General features: G+C 37.4%; 1 long non-coding RNA gene across 1 annotated transcript; it reads right to left on the bottom strand.

Annotated features, from left to right (window-relative positions):
• Positions 1-1,205: 1,205 nt before the first annotated feature.
• Positions 1,206-4,857, bottom strand: LOC116721639 (uncharacterized). Its single transcript, XR_004339633.1, has 3 exons — positions 4,604-4,857; positions 4,356-4,470; positions 1,206-1,902 (listed from the first exon to the last, which is right to left on the bottom strand). It is a non-coding gene; the product is annotated as an uncharacterized LOC116721639 (long non-coding RNA).
• Between the last annotated feature and the right edge of the window lie 13,564 nt (positions 4,858-18,421).

The following is an 18,421-nucleotide window of genomic DNA, read 5'->3' as shown; positions in this document are numbered from 1 at the left end:
GTCTCGTGGATGTGGATGCAGACACGCCCACCCGCTGCCAATCACTCCATTACAAATGTGCACAAATCTTTGTCTATTTGCCGTTAATGTCAAAAAACACAACTTGCAATTGCTGTGTTTCCATTAAATAAGAACAGAAATTAAAATCATGTGAATAAGCTTTGTCCTGTGGTAAGACATAAAAGAAAATGGCAGAAGCGAATGCAAACAAATACATGAAATATTTTCATAATTCAGAGCTCATTATCTACCAGCCAATCAGAGGAGACGTCGGGGTCCTATTCAGGCATTTGAGCGATAAGTCCTGCCTTCTTGGGAGTGGCTACGTATGCGGAGTTTTGGGGAAACTGTAGCCTGTGTGTTTACAGAAGAGCTATGATTCAATACATTGGAGAGACACACAACTTTCTATGAACTGTGATGCTGTGTGAGCTGTGCTGCAGCCAGCTGCACATTGTCTGAAAAAACAAAAACAATTCGTAGTCCTGCTACCAATTCCTTCCGTCTTCTTCAACCTGCTGTTGATCATGTGACTCTGGTGATGCAAAAAAAGTGTTCCCATCAAAGTTTTGCCAAATACCTGTATTTCGAGACAGATGAAAAACCACCTCGTCCAAGCGCAATTTAATTTTTTTTATCAAAGCGTAATTTTCTCCAAAATTGCTGTGTTTCCATTAAGCAAAATTTTTATTTGCGTAATTCCAGTTTGCGCAATTTTATTGTTAATGATGAGCAAGCAGTGCACTGGTGGTAATGTAATTCTGTCGACACTCTTCAGGAAGAGATCCGTGTCCCGGACCGACCTGCTGGTCGCTACTGGACGTCCTTTGAATTCCTGGTCATATGGAAAGCTGTTGCTTCAGGTGAAATGCTGTCAGCTGTGTTTTCCTTCAGCGTTTCCAGTTGTCATCTCAAAAGTGAAAAAATACATGACAGTATTTTCACAACTCTAGTGTACAGTTCTACACACCTTTAAGGCACAAACACTGCAGTCCTCAATGCCGGAGTCCTACATCTGTGTCCTACACACTTTTATTACATGGTGGAACTAGCTGCAATTCCAGTTAGCTTCAAATTTCTCAAACTGGAAAAATGCTAATAAATTTGCTTAATAGAAACAGCCCAGACTACAAGGAAATCATCGATGTTTGTAGAACAATGACGGCAGGACAGGAACATGAGAAAATCTGACCAAACATACAAAGTACAGAGTGTTTGAAATCCACTATATTTCATATGATATAAATACAGAGGACATGAAAGTGAAAAAAATAGTAAAAATGTTTTAGTATATTGGCAATATATTACATTTCCTCAAATCAATTTCTTTCTTACTATGACACATTTGATACTATTATCTTCTGCAGGATCAATATTTGCTTGCACCACAAACACAGGCATATAAAGTAACACATTTTAGCAACTTCACCGGAAACGACATGAATCCCATTCGCTGAGCTTTGATTTTGCTTTTTGACTCAAAACCATAATGAGAACGGGGGAGTAAAATATAACCAGATTTGTTGTGCAATCGGTGAAATTCCAAAGAAAAATCCAACAGAAGTCAGTGATTGAGACAGACGAGCAGGAAACAAACTGAGAACAGGGAAGAACAGGAGATAAATTAGTTTATCTTTCTTGGACCTCACTTGTTGTTATTTGTTTCCTGAAGGTTCCCAGTGCTGATTGAGGGACGAATCCTGACTCAGGATGAGTGTAGAGATGATTGGACTCTTTTGGTTGAAGAGGGATGAGTGGGACAGGCAGAGGGGTTCTGGTGACTGGACTGGAGTAGAAGAACCAGCAACAAACTCTGGTGGATAATAGCATTCCAGGTAAGTACTACCACAGAGGTCTGACTCGGTACGAAGATTACTCGAGGTGTGGTCCAGTTAGGTGTAACTGAAAGAAACACAAGCAGAACTTGATCGCAGTAATTACACAGAACAATCAGGCGCTGATTTGGTTTCCAGAACGGCAAGATTATTTTATACAACCGCAACGGCTTATAATTTGGTACACAAATTCTTGTTGCTTTCTCTCTTTCAAAGAAGGTCATAATTCATTAATGCTCAGATATGAAGCATTAATATCTTTTGTTGAGAGGTAGTGTAATTTCTTGCATACATTTTGTAGTTTGTAACTTTATCAGGCCGAGGCGGGTTAACATCTCATGCGCGAATGTCATTAACTGCATTTCCACTGACATTTTGTGAGCTCTCACTTCAATTTGACATTTCAAAAATAAATTTGCTCAATGGAAACACCAATTACAAAAAAAAAAAAACTTCTCAATATTTGATGTAAAGTTTTGGCACCAAGATGAGGTGGTTTTTCCATATAGAAATAGGTTTATTTTGCAAAACTGTAATGGAAACGCTCATCGCATCACACGAGTCCCATGATCAACAACCGGATGTTGCCACTGGTGCAAACAATGAAGAAGAAGACAACAGGAAGTCAATGGAGGATGTTTCTTAATGGCTTATCACATGAACAAACCCACGTGATCTTAATTAAGTTTCTTATTTAAGGGAAACACCATGACTGCAAAATTGTGTTGTGTTTTTTTCAACATTAGTGAGATATTGACAAAGTTTTGTCCACATTTGTGATGGAAACACAGCTGCTAGTTTCTTCTTGCCAGCACAGAAATGGTTCGTTTTAGCACTTGGTCAACCAAAAGTCCAAACAACTGAAAAGTTGAAGAAATCTGTAAATCTGGACAAATCTGGACAGCAACTTTACCCAACTCGCAAACATTTTCTAGAGACATTTCTAAACCACTTTACATTCCAAAATTACATTAATATCATTTGTATGTCTGACCAGTTTGTCTGGATGTAAGCTATCATTTTCTGGTAGAAGGATATTTATTATAGAATTTAAGCTGTAACCCAGTAACTAATTAATGAGGCTCTACACTGGCATGAGTCAGAATCTACAACAGCAACACTCTCCTCAGAGCACAGAGTTTTACATAACTATGAACTGTGATGTATGACTAAAACATACACACCTGGTTCAAAGTCAACAAATTCAGACTAACCTCAAGTTTGCAGGTGTACATGTAGAACACCTGCAGGTGTCAAATGTCCTCTGGAGCAAACATGTACAGTAAGATATATATATATATATATATATATATATATATATATATATATATATATATATATATATATATATATATACAGTACAGACCAAAAGTTTGGACACACCTTTTAATTCAATGAGTTTCCTTTATTTTCATGACTATTGACATTGTAGATTCACACTGAAGGCATCAAAACTATGAATAACACATGTGGAAATATGCACTAAACAAAAAAGTGTAAAACAACTGAAAATACCCCTTATATTCTAGTTTCTTCAAAGTAGCAACCTTTTGCTGTGATTACTGCTTTGCACACACTCTGCATTTTCTTGATGAGCTTCAAGAGGTAGTCACCTGAAATGGTTTTCACTTCATAGGTGTGCCCTGTCAGGTTAATAATTGGTATTTCTTGCCTTATAAATAGTCATGAAAATAAAGAAAACCCATTGAATTAGAAAGGTGTGTCCAAACATTTGGTCTGTACTGTATATACTATATATATGTATAAAATATGACTTAAAAGAAATTCGACTTCATAATGCCTTGAAATTTGGCCTCTGTCTCTTTAAAATCTCCTCTTTCTGAAACTCTGCCTTCAGGAAGTCATCACAACATGGCTCCTCTATTAACCTTTCAACAACTTTTTTTTTTTACCAGCATTGCACTGAGAAGTAGCTCCTATATTGAGCTCATTCCACCAGGTGTTTGCTAATTGCTGTTGACTAGTCTGAAGGAACTCAGCAGGGGACCTGTGGGGAAGGGCTGCTCTGTGAGGCAGAAGCTTGGAAACTGCAGCTCTGAGGAGGAGCTTTGTCCTCAAAAGTGGTGCTAGACCCACCCAAGTGTTTTGCACAGCTGAATGGTTACCATGGAGATTAAAGGTTTTCTCAGACATGCATGAAAGAATCAGAACAACACTCCAGGTATGTTTTAGATGAGGGAATAACATTATAACATGATGTAAAGCTCAAAAAGGCTGATTTTACATAATGCTGGCCCTTTAAGAAGAAACTGCCTCCTTAAAGCGAACTAAACACTCATCATGCTCTTTACAGCCATGGGACATTTTTTAACCAATGATTTGCTTAAAACAATAATTTCTTAATCTGGAAAGTTTTCATTCTGGAAATATGTGTCTGCAGTGAAACATCAATCTATTTGAAAGCTTTTTCCACATCTTTTACCAGAATTCCAGTGCGTGTGGGGGTGGGCGTGTGTGTGTGCGTGTGTGTGTGACTGGCCGTACATGTTTGTGTCCTACCAAGTAGCAGCAGAGGCTGCTAATGCAGGAAGAAGGGAGACGCAGTAGTTTTCTGCTGCTATAGTTCTCTGTGATGATAATTTTTTCTTCTTTCTTCTCCCTCTGAGAGCCTTTCCTACAGTGCACACAACAAAATACCTCCATTATGGTTTTGGAACTATCTGGCCTTGGATCATAATGTGGCCATTCACAACCACACCTGCAGCTCTGGGGAGCTTCTTCAAGCGCGTTTTTCTGGAAATACTTACTCAGAATCATTTCTCGTACACTTAAAAGCAGGTTAGATTTGACGTCCGCGCAGAGATGATTGAAAACTTGCACATGCAGCCTTCTGCAAGCTAATCTCTCCCCTTTCAGTCACATTTAGGGTATAAATCTGCTAGAACTGGAAATTTGGAGCGCGGCCAGACCGACAACATACTTTGGCTCTCTCCCGCTGCCTTCTGTAGTTTGGCTTCGAAAATGCTCTTTGTCTGACAGAACTTGTTGCTGCAAGATGAATTACACAACTGTCAGCAAGCACCACCCAGTCAACTAAGGAGGAGCCTTAATCCAGAAAGAATCAGAAGAGAAATTTCAACAGACACGTTTCACCGTGGCATTGTTGTACTAACCTTCACGGAAACTGAGTGACACAGGCCAGTTCTTTTGCATCTTTCCCCTTGAGCCCACAAATTTGAATCGACTCTAAATCTCCAGGAACTCTATTCAAAGCAAAAGCTTTTTCTAAGTTGGTTATAAATGCATTTAAAACAATAACATGAAATCAAGAAACTCTGCTTCTGCATTTTTTTCTCCTTCTTGTAAAACGAATGTCAGTGTGTGTTTGAAGCTCCTAACTCTCTCTGTCTCATGATCGGAACCATGTGTCTGCCACGTGGAGAGCTCACTGGATTTGTTTAGGCTCCATTCTGAATAAAAGCGCTGGTTCCCTGAGGACAACTGAGAAGTACGTCATTTATTAAGCAACTTCGCATAGTTTTATGCACAGGAAATGGCACACGATGTTTTATTTGTGTTTCTTACTGAGTGGATTAAAGCAAATTCTGACTGGTGTTAGCTTGTAATAAGATCAGGGCAAAATACTGCCATTAACACACATTTCCCCATGTATGTAAAACATGTCATGATGAAAAGCATTAGTAGGGAAGTGACACTCCCATATTATTCTACGGAGGCAGCGCTACAGTCTGGTAGGGCTGTGTAGAAACGGCACACCCCAGTCTTCCTCCTTGCAGTGTGTTTCTCCATCCTGGGTGCAGTGTAGATTGAGTAAAGGTGAGGCGTTTTGAAGCGCCTCCTCTCTGTCAGGGCAGACGCTGAAGTTCAGCGCAGCGACGCAGCGACTCCTGCCAGCAACTCCATCTCTCTGCAGCATCTCCCTACAGTTTAATTTAGGGTCGTTTACACACACACACACACACACGTACACGCCCACACACCCACCCCACACACACACACACACGCCTGCACACCCCCACACACAAACCTTATGAAATTATGTGTGTTTTTCTCACATATTTGAATATATGGAAATATTATAAAATGATCTATTAACACAAAGTTCAACTAATTAAGGCTACATTAGGACACCTCCAGGTTAATTACCTCTTATAGGGGCATATTATGTGTTTACAAGGAACGAGTAATCAAGTAGCTGTTATAAAAATGCTCTATATATCAAATATGACTTAAAACAAATTTGACTTTATTATATAACCCTGTCAAATTGGCCTCTGTCTCTTTAAGAAACTCCTGCTCTTTCTGACACTTCAGGAAGTCATCACAACATGACTCCTATAATCTTTAACAAAGTTTTTACCAGCGTTGCACTTAGAAGTAGCTCCTATAATGAGCTCACCTGATGTGAGGTTCCACCAGGTGTTTGCTAATTGCTGCTGGCTAGTCTGAAGGTACTGAGTGGGTCTGTAGGAACTGCTCTGTGAGCCTCAGCTTTTAGGAGGAACTTCATCTTGAAGGCAGAGCTAGGTCCATCCAAGTGTTTTGCACAGCTGAATGGTTGCCATGGGAAATCAAAGAAGTTCTTAGATATACATGAGAGGATCAAGTCAACACTCCAGGTATGTTTTTGATGAGGGAATAACATTATAACATGATGTAAAGCTAAAAAAAAGTCGATTTTATATGACACTGCCCCTTTAAAATGGTCAAAATCAAACACATTGATCACATCAGCAGAACATTTTTAAGACGTTAACACTCAGCATTTTGAAGGGTTCTCCTGCTATGCATCATGCATTTTTAGTCGTGCTGTTGAGAGTGAGAAGCACAGAGCTCTTTTAGGTCTTCAGGTAGTAGGTAGCAGTTTTCTTCATAAGTACAAGCAATATGTTTTTAGATCTGTTTCTTGTCATAGGTGTGTGTTTTTCATGGTTTTTTCATAATTTTACACAAATATTAAGATTAAGACAAATTAAACATCCTCTTTATGCAAAGGTTTTATATTTTTCTTTATTTCAAATTTTAAAAATAGAAACAAAATGGTGGTTGTTAGAAAAATGACAACAATTTTCCTTTATTAGATATTTCTGAAAATATATAAGTTGTGTTTTTTCAAAATGTCAGGTATACTTACCGGGACTAAGGACAAAAATGGTTCCTTGGATTGCATCGGTTGCAGATTCTGGTATAGAATGTAGTGTACAAGTGGAGAAGAGTCAAAACAACTTGCAAAACACCTGGATCTGACAGACTGCACAAGCTTTGTTTTCAGGGAAAAAAACATGAAGAGCATTCTGAGGTTTACCAAATGAACAACTTCTGCAGTAATATGCTTTGGACAGATGGGTCTAAAATTAATTAATTAGTAGAACACAGAACATGTTTGGCAAATACTGCTTCCCATAAAGCAGTATTTCCTTCATGGGAAAAAAACGCAAACTTCATTCCAGCAGTCAGCATGAAGGTAAAATTAAGGAATTAAAATGAAGAAATAATTCTTATAGATAACCTACATAGCAAAAACAATCCACAATAAACTGCCAGTTATGAATATGGTTATGAATTAACAACAAAAGACTACGGGAAATGGTGATGAGCCTTTGACCTCATTTCACATCCTGTAAAGCAGTGGGGAGATAGAGCTGGACTGCTTGGTGATTCTACAGATAGAAAGATTCTGCAAAAATATCCATCATGTTTGTTTGAAGCTCCTTATAAAAAGTTTCAGAATAAAGTTATCAAAATATACATTCTGCAAAGGAAACAGCTCAGCTAGGTTAGCAACAAGTTGCAAAGTGAATAAAGGGACGGGTGTAGCATGAACAACAGGAGTTCTTATGTACTGTGCAGCATCTCAATGACCTAACCTTTCTATAAGTTATCTGTAGCTGCGTTTCCATGACAAATTTGCACACAACCTTTTCCATGCTATGCTAATTTTGAAAAAAACAATTTTGGTGTTGTGGTGTTTCCATTAAATAAGAAAAGGAATTGAAATCACACATGAGTAAATCTGTTCATGTGATAAATCACTAAAAATCATGGCAGTGACAGATGTAAACAGTTACATGAGATATATTCATATTTCAGTCATCAGAGAAGACGTTGGCATCTTATTAAGGCCTTGCCTCGTTGGGAGTGGCTACATCTGCATTTTGGAGAAATTGCAGTCAGTGGTTTTACAGAAGAAAAATAATTAAGAAATAGAAAGTCCGACACCAGAAACCAGCATGAAAACATTCTCACTGGGAATATTTTTGGCAGCCTCAGAGACACTCCTTCAGTTGTCATAGAGACAGGGAGGCTATAAGAGAAGACCATTTCCTCAAGACCAGTGTTGTATAGTAACGAAGTAAAAATACTTCACTACTTTACTTAAGTATATTTTGGAGTACTTCATACTTTCCTGGAGTATGAAAATTTTTGATGACTTTCACTTTTACTTCACTATATTTCCGAACTTAATTGCGTACTTTTACTCCGATACATTTTTTTTTTTTTTTTTTTTTTTTACCCCTCCAGGGGGTCTTTTTGTGGGCTCTAGAGTCCCTTTTCATGAAGTAGGCTGACAGGAAAGGGGGAAGGAGAGAGGGGAAGACATGCGGTAAACGTCGCCGGGTCCGGGAGTCGAACCCGCGACAGCCGCGTCGAGGACTTGAGGCCTCCAAATGTGGGTCGCGCTAACCCCTACGCCACCACGGCACGCCCCTACTCCGATACATTTTCAATGTGTGGTTTAGTTACTCGTTACAAAAAAGCGAGAGAGAGAAACGCAAGTGTTTTGACCCCACCTACTGATTAGCAAGTAGCAAGTAGGCTACCGAACAAAGTCCGTAGCCTGCTTGCCTGGGCTTGTTCATCACCACCAATAGGATACTTCTTCTTCTTCTTCTTTTCTATTATGGCGGATCACAAGCAACTTTAAGGTGCATACCGCCACCTACTGTACATGAGTGTGTAGAAGCATTACTTCATATCTATTAAATTCTACTTTTTAATTTTGTATTCTTAAGATAAATAAACAATGCTTTCCTTAATTTGTGAATATCTGTTATGTTTCCTTCATTTCCTAATATACCTTTAAGATTCCATTCATGCCCCATATTTCTAACTATTCTGTTTAATTCTTCCCTTTCGAGTTCATTTGACTTACAGTTCATCAATATGTGTTCTACATTTTCTTTCTCTCCACATCTCTCACATTTATCATTATTTTTCCTCCCTATTTTATAAAGCATGTCATTTAAGTAGGTATGACCTACTCTTAATCTACTAATTATTATTTCTTCTCTTCTGTTTCGTTCATTAATGCTTCGAATTCAAACTGACTTTTGTACTTCATATAATCTTCTTCCTTTCTTATCTTCATTCCACATTTTTTGCCATTTCTTGATTTCTTTACTTTTAATTAGGATACACCTGTTTCGCTTCTCCCATTAAACACAAAGCAAGTCTCGCAATCAGTAGCAGTCACATGGAAATTCTATCTTACAAAAACTCCCCGTCCAACTTGAAGAAACACATCGAGGTAACTTCTTATGAAATGGTTATAATCCTCCTGTTTCAGTAACTATAGCTTGGTCACTAGGCACTACTGTATTGTGAAATCTTGACCATAAATGAACTTTGTTTGGCATTGTTTCAGTTCCACACGTGGTGTATTTAGCTTAGGCTTAATGTTGACTGTAGCAGGCTACCTAGACTCCTCTGTTCAAGGGGGGACAGAAGCCATAGCAATAGCAATTTAGACTAAATTTAACGAATATAGGAAAGGCATGCAAGTTCAAAACCAGGTTTACAGATGCCAATAAGCTGCATTTCCCTCCCAATTCTTTTTTTCTTTTGCATAATGACCAGCTGTGTGCACCACCTACTGACTGTAGCATTGACTGATTCACTGATTTGTGAAGTAGAGTAATCGTAACAGCTCTTTTTCTTCATGTTGGCCGCATTTTCTGTACTATTTATTTTTCTCATTTTCAGCACTGACCTTACTTGAAGGGAAAACTTAAGGCTTACAAAAACTTTGTATTTTCTGTCCTGGAGGGTTTACTAAGAAGCTGGTTCAGTTGTAAAGCAGGTTAAGTTAACCTTGTGCTATAGGTAAAGCACCTAATTTTCTTAACTAAATGATGCCTGCAGGTATATCTATTAGCAGGTTTAATTTTGCCTGCACTTGGTTGGGTTTGGGTACATTATTTTAAGTGTATTTGACAAGTTTACCAAAATATAAAAAATGTCATTCAAACTGCATTTGCTTTGTTTTACTTTTTACTTGTACTTTTCATTACATTACTTGAGTACATCCATTTTTACAGTAATTTCCATACTTAAGTACAAGAAGTTTCAAATACTTTAAGACTTTTACTCAAGTAACATTTCAGTCAGTGACTTCGACTTTTACCAAAGTCATATTTTGGAGAGGTACTTGTACTTTTACTTGACTCTGAGATTTCAGTACTTTATACAACACTGCTCAAGACAGTGTCTTTTAAAGTACACACTTCTGAACTTTCCCTTTAAGAGGGGGCAGCACAGAGAGATGCAGTTCCCCCAACCACATTTTGGTTGATCTCATCTGAGGTTTGAGAAAGTTTCTATGACCTGCTTCAGCCAGTGACATGGAGGTCTGGGGAAAACTTGAGAAGCAGGGGTGCTTTACAAATGTTTTACAGTAGAAAAAGAAGAAATGATTAGATGGGTAACAGTTAGTTAGATACAGGAAGTTTATCATCTTTTATTTTATTTCAGAGCTCTACAGAAAGCAGGATTGAGAAACAAAGTTGCATTGCAGCTTTGATGTTTTCATCATTAAATGATCCTCTTGGTTTATGGATCTCATTGAGTGAGCAACTCAGGTCAGCAAGGAAACAACAAGTCAAATTTGCAACATAATAGAAAAAAATCCAGCATGTCCACCTTCAGTTACAAAAAGAAAAGCCATTGTTGACAGGTTGCTACACGGAGTCGAGGTGTGTGATGCTGCATATTTTGGTATTGATCCGATACCAATTAAATTAAGGGCCACTGTCACCAATACCTATACCGATACTTTCTATCATTAAAGTTTGATACATCAACAAACTTCTGACCTTTATCTGTTTTTGTGTTTTTTCCTCTGAATTATTTTGTTAAAACCTTTGGACAAAGTTTATAGGTGTCAATGAAATACTTTAATAATATATTAACATGACAAGTAGAACAATAGAAACAATAAAAAAATAAAACAACTTTGTGTGCGTTTTTTCTAAATAATCAAAGTGCAAAAAATATATGTAATTTGAGAGCAAATCAAAATAATTTTTTTGAGTGGAGTTGAGAAACTACAATCCTAAAAGTAAAATTTCAAGAAGGAATCTGAAACTGGAGTAAGAATATTACCAATCTATTATCAATCCAACCCTGATGCAAACTTGGTATTGACATATTGGAGCAATGACTTTGATTGCATTTGACACAATGTAATGTTGATTGCTTGTTTTATAATTGGTTGCTGTTTATGTTTTTATGGTTTAAAACACTTTGAACTGCCTTGTTGCTGAAATGTCCTAAACAATTAAATTTCACTTGACTAAAATGTTTGAAGCTGGGGTGGACGTTCACCTTCCAGGACACAACCCTCAACCCTAGTGGGGTTGTGACAGGTGCTGGTGTCTATCTCAAAGGGTGAGAAGCAGGGTCACCCTGGACAGGTCACCAACCTATCACAGGAAAATCCAACATCAGAAAGAGAACATCAACACACTCTGCTGTGCATAATAATTTGGAGCAGTGCATTTTGAGTTTTTTATGTTTGAAAAAAATACTGTTCTCATGGGGAGCTTTGTTCAGTAAAATTTGATTTATATTATAATAGTTCATGACTTGAAAATTATACTGACCATCGCTTACTTTGACCGTTAGAGAAAATCTGAGAAAATATCATTTGCATAATAATTTGGAACACGGTGTAAAAATAGAGGCTCAGTGTGTGTGTGGGTGTGTAGGCGTGTGTGTGTGTGTTTTTTTTGTACCAAACACAGCTGTTCCCCAGCGGTCAGTAGAGGCAGCAGATGGAGAAACTCATGTTTATTTTTGCAGCAGCAAACCCTGAGAAATCCGCAGGAAAGGACCCTGTTCCCATGGAGACCCTCATCTGTTGTGTGTGGAACAGAATCCAGGTGTTAGAGAATGTCAGTGATGGTGAACTGCTGGCCAATTCATTGGAAAAATCAAACAAAAATGGCATGAAACACAAACACACGCCTACACGCCTTTGTGGTTTCCGACACCATTTTGACTCCTAAGGTGTTTATGGGGACGTACACATGCTGGGCTTGCTAGACGGTTCACACACAACCAGCATGTACGTTAAGAACTTAGACTGGCTGCTAAGTTGGAAGAAAAACCTCTAAGACACGCCAAGCTTATTAGCTACCCGTTAAGGCTCACGTGGCCTGAGAATGCTGGTGTGTGTGCGTGCGCGTGTGGGGGTGTGTTGGTTAAAAGGAGTCGACATGTAAAGGTCCTGACACACATCCACTGAGTGCATTTTGCTCCATCAGAATCAAATGATCCAAACAGATCCCTTTTGTTGCTTTTAGGCAGCAACATCTTTATCAGAAATGATCGCTGTATCCAGTCTAACAAGTGCAACTCATACAGGTGTGTGGGCGTAGGGGTGTGTGTGTGTGTGTGCTTCCTTCTGCTCTGGGTTACAGTGCAGTGAGAGGGAAAGTACCTCCAGAACTATGGCAGATTACGGGGGATTACATGGTAAACTCAGCATCAAGATGCTTGTGTTTTTGCAGTCTAGAACTTGAGAAAATTAGTTTAAGTTCAAAAGCAAATATGCTGACCCCACATCGCTTAGAGCTGCTTTAGTATTGCTGACGGAGTGTGTGTTAATATTCCGCAGCAGCACAGGTTCCACGTAGAAACAAATGTCAGAGCAGTTGAGTGATTGGATTAGCAGATCAGGTTATTTTGATCTGAGAGCTGCAGCTCTCAGATTGGAACCATACTGAGGCGTACTGTCATATATTGCAGGAGGAACACCCTGCTGCTGGCTTAACCCACAGGAAAAATATGGGGTGCTCTTTGTAAACATACACAGTAAAAAATTAACAGCAATATTTTTGGTTTATTTAGCTTATCAAAAAGAAAAACATGTAGGTGTTCATTTTTCAAAGTCATATTTTCACCATACATTTACAAATCAGAGTTCCAAACTAAATATATTATTCATAAGCTAAATATTTAGTTCATAAATTCACATTTTTGAAATTAAATATTTGGTTAGGAGGCTAAATATTTAGTTCCCAACTAGGTGCTTAAGTCTGTGCTAAATATTTAGTTTTCAAACTACATGTATATGTATATTTCAACAAAACATTTAATTCCCAAACTAAACATTTATACTCCAAACTTGTATCTAAATATTTAAGTCCAAGCTAAATATTTAGCTAATATGCAAATTAGTTTGCAAGATAAATATTTCGTTTGTTAGCTACTTTTTTAGCTCATTTTGAATGTTGTTCTTTATTTTGTGAGTTCATTAATGGATCGTTGATTTGCTTCTTTGTAATTTTGATACAAAAGAAACTCCTCAGAACACTGTTTCATTTTCTGTATTTGTGGATAATAACTCTCACCCACATCCACAAAAATGGCTTTGTACTACTGCTAGTACTACTTGTTGTCTACTAGTTGTAGACATCTACTTAAATGTGGATGCCTCAAACTTTGTTTCTGACCTGTTTTTGAATTTCTTCAGCTTGGTGCACAATATTTGAGATCTTCCAGCCTACTTCATGATGTCAGACCGGATCTATCTGAGGAATTTCTGGATTCCACAGGTCTGGACTTGTCAAATATATCTCAGCTTTCTAAAATTAATTCTAACTGAACTAATTGAATGTAAATTGATTACTTGAAACATTTAAATGTGACAAAAAAGCAAAAATCTGTGAGGGAGCAAACTTTTTCATAGCACCATGTATGGAAACATGTCATTTGGTCCACATTCAGACCATTTTTGCCAACATGTGACTATCAAACCTAATGAAGGCCTGGTAAACCTTTAAAGGAAATCTCTGTGGATTCCTCTGTTTAAAGATCTTTACTGACTGCTTTGACTGCCTGTCAGAGGCTCTGGCAACTGCCTGTAAACCAGGGATGTCCAAACATTTTGTCAAAATCATTAGCTCAAAATTATTCGCAGGCCAAAAATTTTTTTTTTTTAAACTAAAATGACCAAAATGTGATAAAAAAAAAAACTCAGCTAAACTATAAATTAAGCATGAATTATTTTAATAAAACAAATAATCAGATGTTTGCATAGGATTGGGATTGTTGATCCTAAACTTTAGATAATTTTTCCTTGTTAAATGAAAAGCATCCAGTTTGCTTATTATTTAAAGCTTGATTAACAGAAACTTAAAAAACATTTTTTATTATTTTCAACAATAAGAACAGCATCTTGGTCAGTCTTCCTTTTAAAACACTTGCTGTACTTAGTCAAGTTTAATACAGCAAATAAAAGCAAATCTCTTTACACCAAGGTGGATTTTAGACTATAACTCAATATGGTTGTAGTTACCATGACGATATAACCAAAACAGAAATCTTGGAAAAGGGGACCATTTTGTATTGCATCTAACATTCCTGTAAGTAGATTTTGATTTTAAAAGCGCAGTTTTGTTCTAATTTAGTCTTGAGCTGTGGTCCGAATGAGTCCAGGGGCCAAAAATGGCCCCTAGGCCTCACTTTGACCACCCTTGCTGTAAACAAATTTCTTCATATATGATTCTCATTTGCATTTTTCAACAAATCTTTTTGTTTTCCAGTGATTGAAGAGGAGCATGCGATCCAGTACGTGCCTCTTCAAATCACACCAGTCTTTACATTGAGCTTTCCTTCAAAAGAGAAAATGTCATTCTGCAGCACATCTTCTTTAGAAGAAAATCTGAAATGCAGATTAAAAACGTGCCTCTTGTGTATTCTGAACAGAACAGCTGGTTATCTCGGGGGAAACAGGATTGAAGCCTGGACTACAAATGCAGGCTGAACTCACTTGAGTTATTCAAAGTTGCTTCCTAAAATGAGAGTAAACGCTGATGACAGAGGCCCAGAGGTCAGTTGTGAGAGCGGGTTATAGATCACCGAGCTCCTCTGTTTGTGCAATCTGTCGACCTTTTCCTTTCCCCTCTGAACTGTTTATGTTTAGCTTCGCCTTTTACCTCTGACTCTTGTTTAGCTTAGCAGGGAACATGTTAGCAAGCAAGCAGAGGAGGAGAGTTTGCCCACTCACCTAGGTAAGCCTATTACAGAATTATGGCAGCAGCTGAGACTTTGCAGTGACAAGATGCTCACACATTTATCACCTCAGATGTGTTTACTCCAGTTCTGAGTTGTCATTTCACATTTTCAGACTTTCTATTTTGCTACGAAAAGCTCTCGGTGTGAGGCAATGTTGGTGTTGGGAGATGTAGTGAGAGGCCAGGAGAGGAACTAAGTGTCTTCATCTACTTCAAAGTAAATCACTTCACCTCTTAAGCCCATTATTCATCCTCTGCCAATGTCACCTCCCACAGTGTGACTTCTGTCCAACAGCTCATGAGCCAAAAAATGTTCAATTTTATACCAATAAACATGTCTGAATCTATTCATGTCAAGCTGTTTACCTGTTTTTTGCTGAGATCCTTGAAAGTGAAAAGAAAAAAAAAAAGCATAAAAAGTGGAAACATAGATTCTGCTTCCCTCTAGTGGCCACCGCCCTACATTACTCCTCTAAGTTATAGAAAAATCTCATAGCTTCAAAATTAGGTTTAAGATACTATATTTCAGTTACACTTTATGGTGTTTTGACAAAACAGTTTGTCATGAACATGTAAAACGTATTTCCTGTGGTTAGTAACTGAGGGTATTATCCATTTTCTTCTTATATTTTACTCATTTTAATTCAGTTTTATTTGTATTTTTTATTTGTATTTTTTAATTAAAAATTGCAAAGACAATTCTACTGGGCCAAAAAAAAACAACACATTTTTACCTTCTGATTAATAAACTAAATACATAATATTTTTCATAAATCATGATCTAATTTATGGTTCTGTTATTCATTATTAGCTTCATCTAGATTTTTTTATGTTCTCTTTTTTATGTGCATTTAGATGTCTGTATTTTTCTATTTCTGTGAATGGGTATCTTTAATAATTAATGTGTTTTTTATGATATGATACCACTTTTAGTTCTCATTAGAAAATGTAAATTAGCAAATACATGCTAGTGTATTCCACAAGTTGGAAGTGAAATTTATGGGAGTTTGAACCTGTTGTCACGGAAACAGCCAGATGGTAGAGAACTAAAAATACTCAAGTAAGAGCAGAGCTACTTTTACTTATTTTAGCTCAAGTGAAATTAATCAGATAGACCAAAATATAGTAATGTGGAAATTTTGGTATTTTAAAGACCAAAATAAAAATAATTTATATAAATAATATTATTACAAAATAACATAATCAGGCAAAAAAAAACAACAACAAAAAAACATTTTTCCAAATAAATTTCTGTCGACATTAAACAAAGACTGTGTGTCTGGTGAATTTTTTCTAAGATAAGTTTGTTCTTCATTCAGTGAAGTTTCTCACAGAGGGTAGAGCATCCAGAAGTTTTTGCTCGGAGTAGTGATACTTCATAATAAAAACACTCACGTAAAAGTAAAAAGCACAGCGTAGTAAAAATGTTCCTAAAAGTAATTCTTTTCCCCAAAAATGTAAGAAGTTAATACCTAACTGTGGAAACAGTGTGTGTTCACCTTTACAATATTTGCTATCAAAGATTCTTGTAGACTTTTAACTGTAATGAAAGGTTTAATGAAGCCTGACCACATGGTGGCGCCCTCTCTCCGCTCCAAGTGTTGTCTAAAACACTTGGAGCGGATTTAGGAACTCCCCTAAATTTTCCAAACTTTTCCTGTCCAGTGTTGCGGTGGCGTTTCTCCTGCAGTCAAAGGTAAACTCTCCACCAGCCCATCAGAGCATCATCACATTGATATAGAAAACAGAGTCCATTAAGACGCACCAAACAACCAGGCTGGATGTTCTCTAGTCAGAGGGAGGAGGAGGAAAACCTTCGCTTCAGACACTCTTCCTGCTTTTTCTTCCAGATAATTAAAGCATACTTTGGGCGCCATAGCATGTCATTCTTTCATGTTGCAACAAATGTCTCCTGACATGTTTCTTGAAGTGAACAGGCATGTTGGAACATCTGGTCTGTCAGCAGGCCCCGCCCCCCTGGTTTCCAGGTGAAGGACATTCCTCCAGGCGACACATTTTTACCTGTTCTTAGGGTAGTTAACAAATCCTTTGAAAGTAAACCTTTTTGTTCCCGTTAAGCGTCACCAGAAATCTCAACAACGTAAAGACGAAGAATATTAAAAGATGTGTGTTTGTTTGTTTTTGCATGATTTTATCTGCCACATCACTTTTGTTAAAAGCGTGGAGATGTTTGCATTCAACCGATTCCTTCCCTCTTCTGCTGGCTCAAGGTCATATTGAACAGGGAGGTGGTGGGCTGGAAAACACATCAGAACAACCTAAAAGGTACAAAAGAAAAAGGGAGTCGGTGGAAAAGGGCACAATCTGAAGACACTGCAAAGACAAAGCTGAGGATGTTATGTTATCAAAAACAGTTAGTTCTATAAACGCAGCAGATTCACTGCCTGAGGCAGAAAAACAGCATTTCAGTCGAAAATCTAAGTCATTCCCCATAAACCAGGCATTCAGTGAGAGTTTTATAATCAAACTATGTTGCTATGGTCACATAAAGTTCATAGGTTTGAGATTTGACTCCATGGCAGCAAATAATAAAAAGTCTTGTTTTAAGGATTTCTAAGCCTTTAAAAATCTGCTGGTACATATTTACAACTTTGAAGATTGAAGATTTATAACAACAAATCTACTTTTCATTTTCAAAGTATTGTTTGACACAGAAGGAGTCATTGATGTTAACCTCACACTAAAACATGACCCTCTGTGTCGGTGACTTTTTCTATTCAGACTTTTGATGTTGCAGAATGTGGTTTTACCCAGTAGAATGTTGGTTCAACGAGGACCAATCGAAATGTATGTGTGACTGAACTGAAATGACGTTTTTGGAAAAGTGCCTTTAGGCAATATTTGTTGTGAAATGGTGCTTTAGAAACGGAATTGAATTGAACTTCTGGTTTTATATAACTTGTGATTATGTTGTTTTATCTATCTTATTTTTAACCTGCATTTTATGCTTGACATACTTATTTGTGTAAGCCTTTTTGTCAACAGTAATAAGTAAGTATCCCTCTTGACATGCACCTTAATAACTGATAAAGACTTTATTTGTTCATCAATCAGGGTACCACTCCAATTTTGTTATACTCTTGAAAGATAATGACAAATAAAAAATCTTATGTAAAATTGACTTTTTTTCTTTTACTTTACATCATGTTGTGATGTTATTCCATCATCAAAACATACCTGGAGTGTTACCTTGATTCTTTTGTACATGTTTAAGAAATCTCCCATGGCGACCAATGCTGGTAAAAACGTTGTCAGGGTTAATAGAGGAGCCATGTTGTGATGACT

Source organism: Xiphophorus hellerii, chromosome 6, assembly GCF_003331165.1.
Source record: "Xiphophorus hellerii strain 12219 chromosome 6, Xiphophorus_hellerii-4.1, whole genome shotgun sequence".
NCBI classification, from domain to species: Eukaryota; Metazoa; Chordata; class Actinopteri; order Cyprinodontiformes; family Poeciliidae; genus Xiphophorus; species Xiphophorus hellerii.
The sequence above is the reverse complement of the archived record's forward strand: the minus strand, read 5'-3'. Positions and strand labels throughout refer to the sequence as shown.